An 18,406-nucleotide genomic window follows, 5' to 3' on the forward strand; every position below is an offset into this window, starting at 1 on the left:
AGCTGGTGGTGCAAAGGTGCTATCTAGGTTAGTGAGGTTGAATATCATAAAAATATTGTTATTCTGAGATAGAACAAGGTATATTAAATACTTTTAAAATGTGCCACAGCAATCATAATGATGATATATATTCAGATCACCATTGGAATATATGTAATCATTACAAAATACATAAAGTAAATGAAAAGGTTGGTACTTGGTACTTCTAATGATGATAAAGTTCCTATGCAAAATAGCCCAGGAGCAACCAGAGCACTCAACAAAATATTAAAAGCTGTAGCTATTTAGTCAAACAAATATTAAATATTTGCAGATCAAGTTATTGAATGTAACACCCCTTTAAAAGAACAAAGGAGCTTCCCTCAACATCATGGGAATTGAGGCCAAACTCTTAAAACTTGCATAGAAATTTTGGTCACAGTTAAATATACCCCATAAATCTACTTTAAATCATTTCTGTTGCTGAAATACCCAATTTAGTCATCCATGGTTTATCATTTTTTACCTCCAGTTAATTGGTGCTAGAGCAAGCAGAGATTCGCCCAGACCCTGACCTAATTTAACACAGACATTTGTTGACTCTGAGGACAAAGAATAACTTAGACTGAGTGGTTCTGAATTTCTGCCATATGCTGTAACATATGCAGAGGCAGCTTGTCTTCTTCTCCCTCAGATTTGTCAGGGTGTGGAGTCTTCACATTCATAAAGCTACACTATTCTCCAGACCCATTTCTCACAAAGATGATGCTGTTTGTTTTCTGCAATTTTAGCAAGCTATAGATAGAAAGTGGGTGTAGGATTTTTGTTTCTCGTCTTCGTTGTGTTCCTGCATCTTTCCATTATGGCTTATCCATGGCTGGTAAATGGTCTCAGTGAGAGCTATAACATTGTTTACATCCTGCCCTTCAGCAGGTTCACAGGGAAGGCCAGACCAAAATATGTTCCTACCCAAGGCAAATAAAAAGATTGAGCTCCTGTTGAACCTGATTTCAACACTGGCAATGAGGCAGTGTCCTCCAGCTCACCTGAGTGCAGCAGGCTAGCAGGACAGGGCAGGTGATGTAACACACACAGTCCTGTCTTCCAACACTTTGCCACTACTCTCTGTCCCTTAGCAACTGCTGCCTGAAGTGCCCTCCGTCGTCTAACAGTGAGGCTGTCTCTGATCTGAGGTGGCTTCTTGAGGAATCATTTTGTGCCCAGCAGTGGACTAAGGGTCCTGGAACAAAACCGTGTGGGCTTTTTACCCCTCCACTCACCATAATCTTCCATGTATCCTACTTTGTCCTTACTGCTTACACTTACTTTCTGTCTCCCTCTGCTTACACTCAAAACAGGCTGGTGAGCAAATAGTTATTTTCAGAGCCCAAACTCTATCTCATAAGCGGCCCCATGGCTTCGTTTCCAAATCCCAAAGTGATTCAGTCTGGGTCATGTTTAAAGAGTCATACACAAGCCAGTTGAAAATGTACTTGGTTTGACATGTTGTGCTTGTGTGCGAGAGAAACAGCATGGGGGAAGGGAGAGAGGGAGAGACTGGGGGTTTGTGAAGAATATTTGAATTTATATTTAAAATACTTTTATCGTTTGGCAGCGTCTATGGGCTATTATAGCCCAAATCTTTCCCAGTGGTTTGCGTTTCTAAGGCAATGTGGTTGCAGAGGGTGTAACTGAGGTTGGGATTTGTCATGATATGCTTAAATGGGAAGGCCACATGTTGACATAAATTCAGTTCAGTGTAAGCTGACTGTACATATGTTATGGCATATGGCAGAATTTCAGCCCCGGTCCCTCTCTCTCCTGCCTCCTCCTCAGAGCCACTAAAAAGCAGTCTCACGAGACAACCCTCTGCTAAATTAGGTCAGAGACTAGCATGCCATGTGGCAACTCTGTTGATGGATAATAAGGGTGGGTTATGACTTGAGAACCAGTATGGCTTTTCTTCCTCAAGGAGACTATTTAGTGTGGATTTTGTTTTTCCACAGTGCAGATCAGTGCATTTCTTCCATTTAAAAGGGTGCCGGTACTCAGCATGAAGTTGTCACAGGATGTGCCACACTTTTAAATCAGTGCTTTTGTTCTCTTTTGTTCTAGAAAAAAGATGCTGGTACTGTACACCCTGGAATACACCCAGAAAAAAGCACTGGTTTAGATGTATGTTAATTCATTGTCCACAATTTTGTTTGCCACTTCCTGTTTGGCCTCTATGCATCGTGGTGATAAGATGAGATGAGAAGGTATACACAACCCTGTGGTGAGTGCAGCTCTTTGCTTGTGAAAGGATGATTCTACCACAATTATTGTAACCAGTTGATTTTAGCACGACTCTTTGTTGTTGTTGTTTAGTCATGTCCAATTCTTCATGACCCCAAGGACCAGAGCACGCCAGGCACTCCTGTCTTCCACTGCCTCCCGCAGTTTGGGCAAACTCATGTTAGTAGCTTCGAGAACACTATCCAACCATCTTGTCCTCTGTCGTCCCTTTCTCCTTGTGCCCTCCATCTTTCCCAACATCAGGGTCTTTTCCAAGGAGTCTTCTCTTCTCATGAGGTGGCCAAAGTATTGGAGCCTCAGCTTCACGATCTGTCCTTCCAGTGAGCCTCAGGGCTGATTTCCTTAAGAATGGATAGATTTGATCTTCTTGCAGTTCATGGGACTCTCAAGAATCTCCTCCAGCACCATAATTCAAAAGCATCAGTTCTTCGGCAGTCAGCCTTCTTTATGGTCCAGCTCTCACTTCCATACATCACTACTGGGAAAACCATAGCTTTAACTATACGGACCTTTGTTGGCAAGGTGATGTCTCTACTTTTTAGGATGCTGTCTAGGTTTGTCATTGCTTTTCTCCCAAGAAGCAGGCGTCTTTTAATTTCATGGCTACTGTCACCATCTGCAGTGATCATGGAGCCCAAAAAGTAAAATCTCTCACTGCCTCCATTTCTTCCCCTTCTATTTGCCAGGAGGTGATGGGCCCAGTGGCCATGATCTTCATTTTTTTGATGTTGAGCTTCAGACCATATTTTGCGCTCTCCTCTTTCACCCTCATTAAGAGGTTATTTAATTCTTCCTCACTTTCTACCATCAAGGTTGTGTCATCTGCATATCTGAGGTTGTTGATATTTCTTCCAGCAGTCAATTCTGGCTTGGGATTCATCCAGTCCAGCCTTTCGCATGATGAATTCTGCATATACGTTAAATAAGCAAGGCAGATTAAACTGCCCTGATTTAAACTTTAAACCAGATTTGAACTAGATAGTGCTTCAAGGAGAGGGCTGCCCTCTGTAAAGTAGGACCACTGGCCACAATCATATGCATGAAACTTTGAAAAGGCTTCCCAGCATAAGAACTTAAAGTTGTCTCTGGTCGGTTGGGATAGTTGGAGTCAATGCAGAGTGTACCCATTTGAACTGCGATATGCATTTGAACCTTTTGTGGAGCATGGCAGAAAGAAAGAGCTGAAAGCTGGTCCTGCAAATGAAATTCATAGCTGACTTCCAAAAATTCCCCAGCATGTTCAAGGACAACTCTAACCCAGAAGCCTGTCACCCCGAATGTCACACGGAATGTCATCCTCTTTAAAATGGCTTTAGTTAAAAAATAATAATTTCAAATTAGCTACACATGTAGATATTTATCCCCATGTGGTAAATAAAAATGAAGGCATATTCTAAAGTCAGAAGAGGAGCAAAAATAATGATATACTCCATGTGGAACTTCATCTAACTTGACGTAATGGTGAATTGGTGCCAACATCAGGCTGAGAGTCTGAATTCTCAGGTCTGGAAAGGGGTCTGGCTGAAATGGAGTGCCACAGTTGGGGCTGCAGACTATTTCCTTGTGAATGTTTTGCCTTTTTTTTTTTTGGCAGGGTATACCCAGTTCTTTCAGCTCATTTTACATGGTGGCAGCAAAGTCTGATGGCTTGCACTGTGCTGTTGACAGGTTAACAAGAGATTCTCCTCATAAATGTAACCCCGGCAAATATGTTCCCAGTAGCAGGATAGGCAGTGATTTAAACCCTGCTTTCGACAGTAGCCCTCTCCAGTCATTCTCCTCTCACAATTACAATCCTGCTCATCGCGCATAAAGATTACCAAAGTCTGCCCCGTCCAATACATGGACCACCATGGCAGCTAGACATATCATGGCAGGGTCAGGGCTACAAGGTGTGACCCTGCTCTCCCTCTAGAGAGAAACAAGCAAAGTGGGGTTGGGTCAACTCTGAACAGGCAATTTCCCCACAACAACAACAACAAGCCTATTGCATTTCCAAGAATGGTTCACCACCCTTTGCCCATCTGATCTTGTAAAGGTAAAGGTACCCCTGACCATTAGGTCTAGTTGCAGACGACTCTGGGGTTGTGCGCTCATCTCACTCTATAGGCTGAGGGAGCCGGCGTTTGTCTACAGACAGCTTCCAGGTCATGTGGCCAGCATGACAAAGCTGCTTTTGGCGAACCAGAGCAGCCCACGGAAACGCTGTTTACCTTCCCGCCAGAGCGGTACCTATTTATCTACTTGCACTTGAAGTGCATTTGAACTGCTAGGTGGGCAGGAGCAGGGACCGGGGAACGGGAGCTCACCCCGTCGCGGGGATTCGAACCGCCGACCTTCTGATCTGCAAGTCCTAGGCTCTGTGGTTTAACCCACAGTGCCACCTGCCATATTCCTGTGTTAATGGAACTAGTTAACTAGGTAAAGGTTAAAGGACCCCTGACCGTTAGGTCCAGTCGCTGACGACTCTGGGGTTGCGGCGCTCATCTCGCTTCTGGTCCGCAAGCCCTAGGCTCTGTGGTTTAGACCCATGTCCCTATCTGATCTTGTACTCTAGTACAAATGAAGGCAACTCCATGTAACTCTTTCCCCCTCTTTTCTCTCTAGTATGGAGCTGCCTTTAGTCTTCTTTGATGTCTCCCTGCCAACTCCATCTTCACCATGTTCTTTTGTGGACAGTTGTGACTTTCAAGCAAGTTTTCTTATATTATCCTCTTTATTCTTGTGCTTTGATTTTGAATTTTTCACACATCCTTCACATTGCCTATACAGTCTCCAGTCAAAGACCTCTAAAACCTAAATACTCCTTTGCACTTCATGGCTATTCCCTTATCACATGCATTTTCTGCTGCCTCAAGGCAGATCTGTTTCTTTGGTGGTGGTTTTGTGTGTGTGTGTGTGTGTGTGTGTGTGTGTGTGTGTGGTGGGGTTGTTACTGCAATCTCTCCCCTCGCCCCCCACCCCAAGCTGATGGAAGATGTGTAAATGTGTCTAAAGAGGAGAACAGCACAACTTTTTTAAAGCAGAGCTTTGGGAGAGACTGAGTCTCTGGGGCTCCCCCCTCCCATTAAAAATGAAGATGAAAAGAGCAATATCTGCACAATACAAGCAAAGCAACTTTAGTGCATTATTGTACCCTCCTCTCAGCTTACATCAGAAAAAAAGGAAGCACCTTTGCAGCTGTGCATCAATCTCTTGCTTTTTGCTAGATAGCAGAATCCCCCAGTCATCCCTGGGCTGGATTTACATTATTCCATTAAGTATTGATTGTAATGCTTGAAAGCTTTATTGTTGCTATTTATCAGAGCTTTTTGCACTGAACTCTGTAGAAGATAATACTCCCTAGTTGCCTGATGTACACTTACAGCTCAGTCAGGCAAAAATGTGCTAAAGGAGGTAGAGTGTGTGTGTGTGTGTGTGTGTGCACACGCGCGCACACACACACACACGGTCAGATTATTCATAAAGGACATCTCTGTTAACTTCCCCAACTTGCTCAATGCATTCTGTCAATGCACATTTCCCCATTATTATCAGCAGAGTGATGTGAATGAAAGATCTATACCAATTATCTTGCCTGTGCGTGGCTTGTGTTTATATATGGAAAGAGAGAGAGAGCTCCAATCAGGTATTAATTCATGTACAAATGGCCCAGTGATCTTCCTGCCTCAGCAGGTCTGTCTTGCTCTCCTTCCTTATCAGATGAAGATTATTATTTTGTTCTGGTTGGCTGTTTAGGGTTGTGTCTGATAATGCTGCCTCCATCCATTCTGCATTCAAGGATCATAGGGTCTACATGCATACACCTAAACATGCACAAGCTCCAGTATGGATGATCCTATACCCTGCAAAAGGACTTCAGATTGTGTGTATAGGAACCAATGTATATGTGTGTTGATGTATTACTAAGATTTTGTGCATCAAATTTAGAAGAATTCAAAATCAAAAACTCAAGTGGAAGCCTTCAGAGACATTTGGGACTTGTCCAAACTGAAGCAGATTATTTCTGAAGCTCACTGAATTGAAGTTGGGGTTCTGAAGTAATTTCAAGTGATTGTGAGATTTGAACATTAAAAAAAAATCTTCAGTATTTCAGCAAAAAGTAAACATTTATTTCTAAGCTCACCATGTATGGAAAATGGCAGATGGGTAGAGGGTAAAGGCTCTTTTGTGACTGATGTCCATAGCATCTAATAAGAGGAAATGATTTTACTTGGGCTCTCCAGCCACAGTGATTTGGGGAAGTAATAGATCACTTTGTATTTTCTGTGCTCTTTACTTGTTCTGTTAGTTGTGCTTTCTTGGAAAACGCTGGACACTCGGGTCCTTCTGCCTCTGGATCACACACAACTACTTCTGTCAAATCAGTTTACACTTAGTTTCTGTGACTTTTGGTGCCAGTTCAGCAGAACATAAACCTGAAATTGTCACACACAAACCCTAGTCCAGTTATCAAAGCTGCTTGTCAGGAGGCACAACAACTCTGCCAAAAAAAGCTGCCTGGAGTTTCACTGTTTGAAATATGGCAACCCTAAAAGAAGGCCCTCAGGTTATGATCAGTGTCTGGGTCGGTTCATATGGAAAGAGGTGGTCATTGAGGTGTTGATCCATTTCCCTGACACCAAAACAGATGGATTTTCCTTCCTGTTGGGACCAAGCTGGAGAAACACACACACACAAAAGGAAAGGCTGCCCTCACTGCCGTTCTACCCTACAAATTCAAGCACGGCAGGGTTTTGGATCTGGCAGTTCCTCTGCCTTTCATCCTCCAACACCCCTCTGGATTGCTCTCTTATACGTGTTCCTACTACCATTTGCCTGACATGGCTGCCAGTGTATTACCATATACTAGGTATTACATGTTTCTATTACAATTTGCCTGACATGGCTGTCAGTGTATTACCATATACTAGGTATTACCATATACTAGATGCGGGTGGCGCTGTGGCCTAAACCACTGAGCCTCTTGGGCTTGCTGATTGGAAGGTTGGCGGTTCAAACCCCACAACGCGATGAGCTCCTGTTGCTCTGTCCCAGCTCCTGCCAACCTAGCAGTTCGAAAGCACACCAGTGCAAGTAGATAAATAGGTACCGCTGCGGCAGGAAGGTAAACGGCGTTTCTGTGCACTCTGGCACTCGTCACAGTCCTCCGTACGCCAGTAGCGGTTTAGTCATACTGGCCACATGACCCGAAAAGCTGTCTGTGGACAAACGCTGGCTCCCCTGGCGTGAAAGTGAGATGAGTGCCACAACCCCATAGTCGTCTTTGACTGGACTTACCTGTCCAGAGGTCCTTTACCTTTACCTTTACTAGGCCACAGTACAATTATGATAAAATCTCTCTTAGGATATATACTCACAAGCAGTGGTTTTGCAATTTGCAACTGAATTCCACAGGAGTTCTCACCTCAGCTACTATAGAAGGAATTCAGTTACAATCTCTTTTCTCTATACTCTCTTCAAAAAAGCTTGACACACAAGGTGATGATGTCCATTTGCCCAGGGATTTACTAGAATGCAGAAAGCATAGAGCATTCTTATCTTGTTGCAAGCTGACTCCAACTAATGAAATAAGTTCCCTGTTGCCCAGGAAATGCTCTGACTGTAATTGGTAGATAACTGATTTTGAAAATCGTTTTTAAAGAGGCAAATGTAATGTCAGAGCTGTGTATTCTGCGATAAAAAGATAAAAAATAAGAACACCACACATAGATAGCCAAAATTCTGTGCCAAGAAAAAGTCAAATTAATTATCCTACCAAATTAGACAAATTGATTTATTTTTTGATAGTTGCTTATATTGCATAATTTAGCAGATGATATGAAATATCTCATCCTCAGGTGATCCTGGGGAAAATTCTACAATAGCAGTCAATGCAGAAAAACAATGTATTGATCACCAGGAGCTAGCATGACTTTATCAAGAAACAACAACAACAACCCATGCCATTCTGCATTTGTGATAGAATTATTAGTCTGGTAGATCATGGGGATGCTGTGAGCATAGTGTATCTTTATTTCAGAAAAGTGTTTGATCAGGTCTTCCGTGATGTTGTTCTTTGTTGACAAGATTGCAGAATGGGAATTGATCTATACTTCTGTTAGGTATATTCTCTGATGGCTGAGTATCCACACACAACCGTACATGAATGACTCGGCATCAAAATGGAGGACTGAGTATGGTGCCATGACTTTACCTGCTCCAGAACTGACGTAACTTGGTCAACGTGGCCTGTTGGACCAAATGGGGAAGACTGGCAGATCTAATGAGGCATGGGAGCTGGAGGTTCTGCACCCATTCCCTAGCAGAAAACAGCTATTTACCGTATTTTTCGCTCTATAACACGCACCAGACCATAACACGCACGTAGTTTTTAGAGGAGGAAAACAAGAAAAAAAATATTCTCAACGAAATAGTGGATATGTGATTTTTGTGGTTCATGCTGTGGCCACAGACATGTGATCTGACAGTGAGTTTGGAGAAGCCCAATGCAAAAATCCTGAGGATCCATGTGGATCCATGTTTGTAACCACGGAGGAGGGAAGGAAGGGGAACCATGGATCCTCTGCTCACGACTGCAGCAGATCCCCCCCCCGCCACCCGCAGGCATTCGCTCCATAACACGCACAGACATTTCCCCTTACTTTCTAGGAGGAAAAAAGTGAGTGTTACGGTGCAAAAAATACGGTATATGCCAACTCTGTGGGTTGTGTACACATGGAAATAATTTCAAGAGCACAATGGAACTTCCCCTTCATCTCCTCCGCCCACACCTCCCAAATCTGTTCTAGAGGCCCTCTGCAGCAAATTTAGGTGTGGTACAGGAAGCATATGAGGGAAGGAGATGTCAGTGGAGTTATTTTGTAATTACTAAAGTTGTTCTATGTGTGAAATGATTTAGTTGAATCACAAAATCATAGAGTCATAGAGTGGGAAAGGACCCAAGTCTAACCCCTTGCAATATAGGAATCTCAGCTAATGATGATGATAATAATAATAATAATAATAATAATAATAATAATAATAATAATAATAATAATTTATACCCCGCCCATCTGGCTGGGTTTCCCCAGCCACTCTGGGCGGCTCCCAACTGAATTTTAAAAACACAATACAGCATTAAACATTAAAAACTTCCCTAAACAGGTCTGCCTTCAGAGGTCTTTTAAAAGTAAGATACAGTGGTGCCTCGCAAGACGAAATTAATTCGTTCTGCGAGTTTTTTCGTCTTGCGAATTTTTCGTCTTGCGAACCATGATTTCCCATAGGAATGCATTGAAAATCAATTAATGTGTTCCTATGGTCAAAAAAAGTCCAAACAAAGCCAAATTTGGAACAAAAAGAGTTTATTAAGTGCTCTTTAAAGTCACACATACTGTAAAGAGCATTTCAAAAATTGAAGGAACAATAATTTAAGTTTCTAAACATGACAGAAAAGCATTTAAAAATCACCAAAGTGTACTGTACATACATTTTCTAAGACTCTGGGGGAAAACTCGAAGAAGGTTCCTCTTCCACTCTTTGCTTCTTGCTGAAGAACCTGTCCATGGTCTGCTGCTTCATCCGCCTTTTCAGCACCTCCCTGAAAGACGACATGACCCTCGTATCAAAAGTGTTCGCAAGGTCACGTGTCAGGTCCTTGTCAGGGTGGTGCCACTGTGCGAAAGCCTGCACATCTTTCCACTTCTGGCAAATGTCCCTCAGTTCTTTGGAGGACAGCCATTCCTCAGTTGCTCCCTCCTCTTCCAGCAAGGCCTGCTCCTGCGCAGCCTCTGCCTGCAGTTCGACCAGCTCCTGGGTGGTCAGCTCGTGGTCGTGCTCCTCCACCAGCTTGCTGACGACTTCTGGCTCGCCTGAGGTTCCTGGCTGTTGCCGGACGAGGTCTGCGTGCAAGGCCTTGGCCTACTCACAAATGACAGCCTCAGTCACTGTGTCCCCAGCATGCTGCTTCTCTTCTAACCAGATGAGCAGCAACTTCTCTACCTCCTCCAGAACAGCTGGGCGGTTCTTCACGATCCTGGTGACTTCCTTGGCTACATCAGTCGCAAGGATCTTCTCCCTCATCTTCAGGATGGTCCTGATGGTCGATGGATTCCTCCCGTACTCCCTGGCGAGGTCTGTCACATGCATTCCACCGTCGTGCTTCTGGATGATCTCCTTCTTCATTTCCAGCGTCACCTTCTCCTTCTTCCTCTCGCCGGCCTCTGCAGCAGCAGCAGTCTTCTTGGGCCCCATGGCAGCACATGCTTCACATCCAAAAAATTCAAAAGCACCAAACCTCCCAGAAAACACACAAGCTTCCAGATTCTTGCAAACCCCTTCTCAACAATTCCCTGACCCCCCCCCCAGCCACCCACCACACAGAAATCCAAACCCAGAAATCTTTTTTTTTTTAACAACAGCAGAGTGCCCCAATGGTCACAAAAAATCATAAAAATGCAGGAAAAAACACACAAGCTTCCAGATTCTTGCAAACCCCTCCCCAACACCAAGTCCTTGAATTCCAAACACCCCAACCCAAAATCCACCCCCCCAAAAAAAGTTTTAAAAGTTTAACTTACCAAATGGCTGCAAAAGAAGTTTTGGAAAAGCTTCAAAAATCACCAAAGTCTTCAAAAACCTCAAAAAAGGCTACCACACCGCGTGCTATGAGTTGCTCCTCGAAGTCAAGTCGCAACTGCACCTCTTCAAGCAATGCACCCTGGGTATTAATGGTTTTAAGAAAAAGGAAACAAACTTGCAAGACGTTTTTGTCTTGCGAAGCAAGCCCATAGGGAAATTCGTCTTGCGAAGCAGCTCAAAAAATGAAAAACTCTTTCGTCTTGCGAGTTTTCCATCTTCCGAGGCATTCGTCTTGCGAGGTACCACTGTAGTTGCTTATTGCTTTGACATCTGATGGGAGGGTTTCCACAGGGCAGACGCCACTACTGAGAAGGCCCTCTGCCTGGTTCCCTGTAACCTCACCTCTGTAGTTTTAATTTGAACTTGCCTAATTCTGACTTCCTGAACCAATATGTGAACCAAAACATTAGAAATTTACATTTCTCCAAATTTTGCAATGCAGTTCTCCCACCAATGTGTATTTTTTAAAAATAAGTAGATTAGAGGAAAGCTCATACCAGAATGCCTATGTCAGTGAAAACAATGTACAAAATATTAAGGAAGATTGATTTTAAAAATATGTTTATTAGGATAAATTTTTGCATGGACTTTTAAAAAATGCAGACTGATGCACAAATGGAACTAACTGAAAACAAGACTGAAAATATTGAGAGATCCTGAAATTGACAGGTTGATTAATTTCTATTCTTTGCTGCCAAAAAGGATAAGAGACCAGTGTTGTTGCTTTTATAGAAGGTGTAATGGGTGGATTCTGCACTCAATTATCTACTTGCATACATGGCAAACTTGTAGAAATGCAAAACTGTCTTCATAGCGCCTCTTTTTCTAGACGGAGCTGACAAATATGTGATTTGAGAACGTCAGGGTTTGCTGAGTTTAACTCTGGCTCAACATTCACTGTGTTCCATTTGGTGGATAAATAAAAGGACATTCTGCATGAGTAGGAAATCGAACTTAAAATAAAAGCAAAAAGACCATTAAAAGCTCCAGAAACTGGCACCTAGCCTGGACTTATATTAAAATGATCTGCAATAAATAACTTATGAGGTACTGCCCAATTTATTTTTTTAAAAAAGTTTCTTATCTACAGAATCACATTAGAAAAAAATAAGCTTCATACCTTAAAAACTGCCTAATGTGCCCAAAACAGTCCAGATTCCCTCATTTTGGTAAATCATTGCCCCCCTTATCCCTATCTCCCCCCCTCTTATTTCTTATTTAGTTTCTTTTGTGTGCACGTGGGCACAGTCATTACATCAAAGAAAGATCCCTGTTTTGATTACACAGTTTCTCAGTTCAAATTTACCAGGATTGTATTTGTAGATTCCTCCTACATTAGCTGTTCTTCTATGTGCCAGATCAGCAACTTAGGTTAGCTGGGGGCTCTGGATGGTTGTAAGAACCCAAATGGGTGTAGTGGATGGTTGTAGGATTCCATACTTCAAGTAATTGACGCTGTGAGCAGAGTAGGCTCCAAGCGTGGGGGATCCTACCCACCACTGTTTTTACCTTCAGTTCATTTTAGCCCTGAGCTGCATGGATCAAGGCCACACTAGGCATTCAGTTAAATGCACAGCAGGCAGCTATGCATCTTGTTTTCTTGAACTAGCTACAGGGTTGGAGAAGCCCATTTATCACTGCGAAGGCAGCACACAGCAGAGGGAAGCTTATCTGTTAAGTCCCCAACTGAGACTGTTAAGCGATGTTTTGTAGTTTGTTAACTATTGTTAAAGATGGTCAACTGTAGCAAATAGTGAACTGATGTATTAGTTATTGTTGATTTATTGTTATTGTTGAATCTTAAATAAATTTACAGTGGTACCTTGGGTTACATACGCTTCAGGTTACAAACTCTGCTAACCCAGAAACAGTACCTCAAGTTAAGAACTTTGCTTCAGGATGAGAACAGAAATTGTGCCCCAGCAGCGCGGCAGCAGCAGGAGGCCCCATTATCTAAAGTGGTGCTTCAGGTTAAGAACAGTTTCATGTTAAGAACGGACCTCCGGAATGAAGTAAGTACTTAACCCAAGGTACCACTGTACTAATAAAGCTAAAAGAGAGAGAGAGAGAGAGAGAGAGACTCTTAAGTCACCAATTGCCTCCAACCTAGACAAAGATGAGCCTTAGGCCAGGGGTCAGCAAACTTATTCATCAGGGGGCCGGTCCACTGTCCCTCAGACCTTGTGGGGGGCCGGACTATATTTTGAAGGAAAAAATGAATGAATTCCTATGACCCACAAATAACCCAGAGATGCATTTTAGATAAAAGGACACATTCTACTCATGTAAAAATACACTGATTCCTGGACCGTCCACGGGCCAGATTGAGAAGGCGATTGGGCCGGATTCGGCCCCCGGGCCTTAGTTTGCCTACCCATGCCTTAGGCTAAAAAGTGTCTAATGGCACCATTGGAAGTCTTTGTTTTTCTGAGACTCCTAGCCTCATTGGCATGTGTGTGCATACGATCTCCCCGACCTGCTGTAGCTACCTGTTGCATATTTATGAGCGTATTTAGTTAGCCCTTAGAGGAGCTTGCAAGACAAGGGAAGCAAGGGAAAGACTTATTTAAATCCCAGGACAAGAAGACACTGGCTTTTAGCAGTTTAAAACCAGTCAGGAGGGAAAATAAAGCCCAATGCAGAAATAAAGCACAGTGTAGTTGTTAGGTTTAATGTAAGTTGAATAATTAATGTGCAAAACAACTGGCCATTATGCAAATTCACCAGGCTTTATGGAGAATGTGCACATAATCTGTCCATGCAGAGGAAATTGTACATATTTCCCAGTCAATATACACAATCTTCAAGAAGCTTTGGGGAATTTGCATTTATCAACATTGCATGTTCTTTGGTCATTATGCATAGTGTCAACATGGGGGGATGTGCATATCTTAACTGTATTTTGTACATTCTCTGGACAATATGCAGAAATCTCCAATTAGCTTTGGGGAATTTTCATTGCAGTACTGAATTTTGTATACCATCTAGCCATTATAGAGTCTTCAACAGGCCTTGGGGAATGTGCACATCTTGACTTCAGTTTGTACACTTTCCAGGTAATATGTACATCCTCCAGGAGGTGTGTATAGTGTCCAAAAACATGCCCTTGTTTTCTTTCTCTAGTTCAGAAGTGTGCAACCTGGGCATCCTGAGTGGCTTTTGGCCAATTGCCCAATCTTACATGGTCCACAACAATTAACTCTTTTTCTGAAGTCCTGCTGGGGATTATACATAATAGCTGGAGAAGGTACAAATTATTAAAAAATGAGGGCAAAACAGACCGATATAAAATAAAGCACACATACTGTGTACACCTGGTATTACTCAGATCACCCTTACTTTGAAAGGAAATGATTATAATACAGGCCAAGACCATAAGGAGAGAATGGTTTTCAGCTGTTTGCTTTTATCTCCAGAAATATTGTACTTTTTCCCAATTTAAAAAAACCCCAAGTTCCCTTTGAGATGGTATTGGATATGAAAGCAGAATGTAATTTGAGATTCATGATGGAAACCATCTTGTACAATGAAGAGATATCTCAGTTATTACTTCTTCATGCAACATGCAATTTTGACTGAGTTCCTTTCAGGAAACTATATCACAGGTTCTTTTAAAAAACAAAACGAAACCTTGTACACAATTTTGGAAACGATGTCAGCAATATTCATATACTGAAGTAAAGATGTTTTGCATTACATATTAGGATGGCCTAACATGCACATACCTTTCCATTACAGTGCTACCTTGGTTTACGAACTTAATCCATTCCGGAAGTCTGTTCTTAAACCAAAACCATTCTTAAACCGAGGCACACTTTCCCTAATGAGGCCTCCCGCCACTGGTGCCCTTCCACCATTCGGATTCTGTTCTTAGACTGAGGTAAAATGTGCAAACCGGGACACCACTTCCGGTTTTGCGGAGTTCGTAAACCGAATACAGTCATACCTTGGGTTACAGACGCTTCGGGTTTCACACTGCGCCAAACCCGGAAGTACCGGAACAGGTTACTTCCAGGTTTCGGTGCTTGCGCTTGCACATGCGCAGAAGTGCTGAATTGCGACCTGCGCATGCACAGACGCGGCGCTGTGGGTTGCAGACGATGTGGGTTGTGAACATGCTTCCTGCACGGATCATGTTCACAACCCAAGCGTCCACTGTAGTTCTTAAACAGGGCTGCTCTTAAACCGAGGTACCACTGTATGAGAGTGGTGGTGGTTTGTTTCCAAATGCCAGTCACGGATAACCCTGAGAAATGAGCCTTATGGGGTTCTGAAATATAATTGTCAGTGCTGGGATATGACTAAAGAAGGGACAATTATTTATCTATCTGGGAACATTTCCAAGCTTATTATTAAAATAATCTCAGAGCAGTGCACAGCAAACACATAAAAGATACAATAAAATCATCAATATAAACTGTATAACAATAAAGAAGCATCTGGAAATACATGTGTGCATGTACACACAGTGCATTTGTAATCCTGAGGGAAAAGGTATGTCTTCAAAAGATGTCTGAAACACATAATACAGAGTGTTATCTATAAGATGGGGGGAGGGGGAGTTTTTCCAAAGCACAGGTACAATGGCAGAAAATGCCTGCTTCTGTGTTTCTGTCAGGTGGCAATCTGTGGATTTCAGTCTCATGAATAAAGTCTCCCTTGATGATCTTAGTGATCTAATGAGTCTACAAAGGGGAAAGCAGGTAAGAGGCTTTAGGTGCATATTTTTAGCTGCTCATTGTGAAATGGCTTAATTTCTAGTGCCCAAATGACTGATTTTAGTAGCTTACACCAACAACCCTAGGAAAATCTATTAGACTGGGATGTGTCACTCATGAATGTTGTTCGTGCAAGATAGCAAACAGACAGGTGTCAGTTTTACATCATATACACTCTCTAGCTAATGTGCATTTTGCATTTGAATTACAGGTGCAGGAAGAGAATGAAGTGCTGCTTCTGAAAATGGCCTGGAAGATTGAAAAGTCATTTGGTGAAGCTGGCAGATGATGAATGAAGCTAGTAAGTAATAAACCTGTTAGGGAGCTTCCAGACCAACTGCTTAATGAACATTAATGCTGAAACATTTGCATAAAACTTGTACAATGTCACCTGTTCAGTGAGCCTTCATCCTGATCTGCTAGTGTGGAAGTTGTTTGATGCTGCCGGTATTTGGTTGTGATCCTGCTCTTCCCGGTGCTATTTCCCATCACTTTGCATATTGGAATTTTTGTCATTAAAAAATTGGCAGGATAACTGGGTTAGAAAGTGTGGGTTAACCAACTTGCCATGCACCCTGAAAACATCTCTTAGAAGCAATAGACTTAGAAGCAAATGACTGGTCCTTTTAATAAGTTATTGGAGTGATAGAATCAAATAGATGATAACATCTCCCCTTCAAAACCTATTCTCAATTATCTTACTTCCTCTTCATAACCCACTCTTTCTCCTCTGTTTTCACCTCTTTTTCAATTTCTATGTTGTCCTTTATCCTAGATATGCTATTTCTATTGTTAATAATACCATTACAGTGGTACCTCGGGTTACAGACCCTTCAGGTTAAAGACGCTTCAGGTTACAGACACCGCTAACCCAGAAATAGTACCTTGGGTTAAGAACTTTGTTTCAGGATGAGAACAGAAATCACATGATGATGGTGCGGCGGCAGCGGGAGGCCCCATTAGCTAAAGTGGTACCTCAGGTTAAGAACAGTTTCAGGTTACGAACGGACCTCCAGAATGAATTAAGTTCTTAACCCGAGGTACCCACAACCTCTTTTCACTAATTTTACATTTTTTATATGTGCATTTTTGGCATGTTCTTATATTAACATAATTTCTATTGGATTGAGCATGTATGTAAACATGTCTAATGGAATGTGTCGTTCTCCTCTCTGTTTGTTTCCAGTTTTTCATTATAAAGGCACCAGCTCCCCCCCCCCCAGCAATGATGAGACAATGCCATGATATCCAAACCACATGACAATATGAAAGCATCTAAGCTTTTTTTAAAAAAAGAAAAAAATGTAGTATAAGAATCAAACAGCCTGTCTGTAAGAACCTTTAGTTTTTAAGATTCCACAAGACAGACTAAAACAGCTTCTGCTCTGAAAATAATAGATGTTTGGTACAATACACCAAGACTTGTGCCAAACTTGTAGCCATCCCATGTTAAAACGCATCCATGCTTTACAACAAGCCTATCTCTTCACACCACAACACGAATACATTCCATCACTACTCAGCAAGTCTAAAAAGTCAGCAGTACAGGCTGTTGCCTCAACAAATCAAGACATAGCAAATGATCACAATAAGAGGGGGAGTTGTAAGTGACTTACAAATAGGAGTTTAAAGTGATGTACAGTGATACCTTGGGTTAAGAGCTTAATTCGTTCTGGAGGTCCGTTCTTAACTTGAAATTGTTCTTAACCTGAAGCACCACTTTAGCTAATGGGGCCTCCTGCTGCCGCCACGCCACTGCCACGCAATTTCTGTTCTCATCCTGAAGCAAAGTTCTTAACCCGAAGTACTATTTCTGGGTTAGCAGAGTCTGTAACCTGAAGCGTTTGTAACCTGAAGCATCTGTAACCTGAAGCATCTGTAACCCAAGGTACCACTGTACAAATAAAAAATGCACATAAAATCAACAGTGTGCCCAGTGGTCTCTTAGTACTTTTTCCTGTATAAGTGGAGAATAAGTGGGAATACAATGTTGTACTTGAGTGTGCATGTGGGACATTGGAACATACACTATGTGCCCAAATTCCTTTTGGGTCCTTGCAAACGGAAGCTGGCCAAACTGCCAACTCCTGGGTGGTGGGAGGGTTTCATCTACACAGTGATACAAGAGTCTCTCTCTCTCTCTCTCTCTCTCTCTCTCTCTCTCTCTCTCTCTCTCTCTCTCTCTCTCTCCCCACACACACACCACCCATCATAATTACAAGTTGTACACCTGGAAAAGAGCCACATTCTCCTCCAGATCATCCCTCTATTTAATACTTTTTATTTCAACAGTTACTTAATGTTCTCCATTATATTTTTGGCAACAATGCCAAATATTGGGAAGATAATTCATGTTCTAATGTCAGTGAGTCATATGCAGGTAATTAATTCAGATTCCAAACATTTTGATGTGGATTTGTACACTTAATTGCATGATTATGTAACCAAACCACCACCATGACTGGGAAGGAGAGCTTGATTGCGTGTCTCTCGGCTCTGATCAGTATCAGATTTATGGCTGTGTTTGGCCTGGCACACCCTTAAAAAAATTCTTTTATGATATTAATTTGGATTAATAGATAAGTTACGAAAACGTAGCATTTGAAAGTAAGTGGCTAAATAATTAATGCACAAATCTAACACAGAGATGATAATAATTCTTACAAATATGTATTTGATCCTATTCCCCTATCTAGCCCAGAGGCTCAGTGTGCTAACAAGTTATTATAATAATTATTATTTCCAAAGAGTATGAAATATAGTCAATGTTAAATAATTTCACATCTGCTTAA

General features: G+C 42.1%; 1 long non-coding RNA gene across 1 annotated transcript in view; it reads left to right on the forward strand.

Moving 5' to 3' along the window:
* The window catches only part of LOC309542787, a 49,434-nt gene that overhangs the window by 17,246 nt on the left and 13,782 nt on the right, over positions 1-18,406 (forward strand). The window contains exon 3 of the long non-coding RNA XR_014224433.1: positions 15,826-15,915. This is a non-coding gene — a long non-coding RNA (uncharacterized lncRNA). The remainder of the gene's footprint in view (positions 1-15,825; positions 15,916-18,406) is intronic.

Source organism: Podarcis vaucheri (genome assembly GCF_965113315.1).
Source record: "Podarcis vaucheri genome assembly, chromosome: 11".
NCBI lineage: Eukaryota > Metazoa > Chordata > Lepidosauria > Squamata > Lacertidae > Podarcis > Podarcis vaucheri.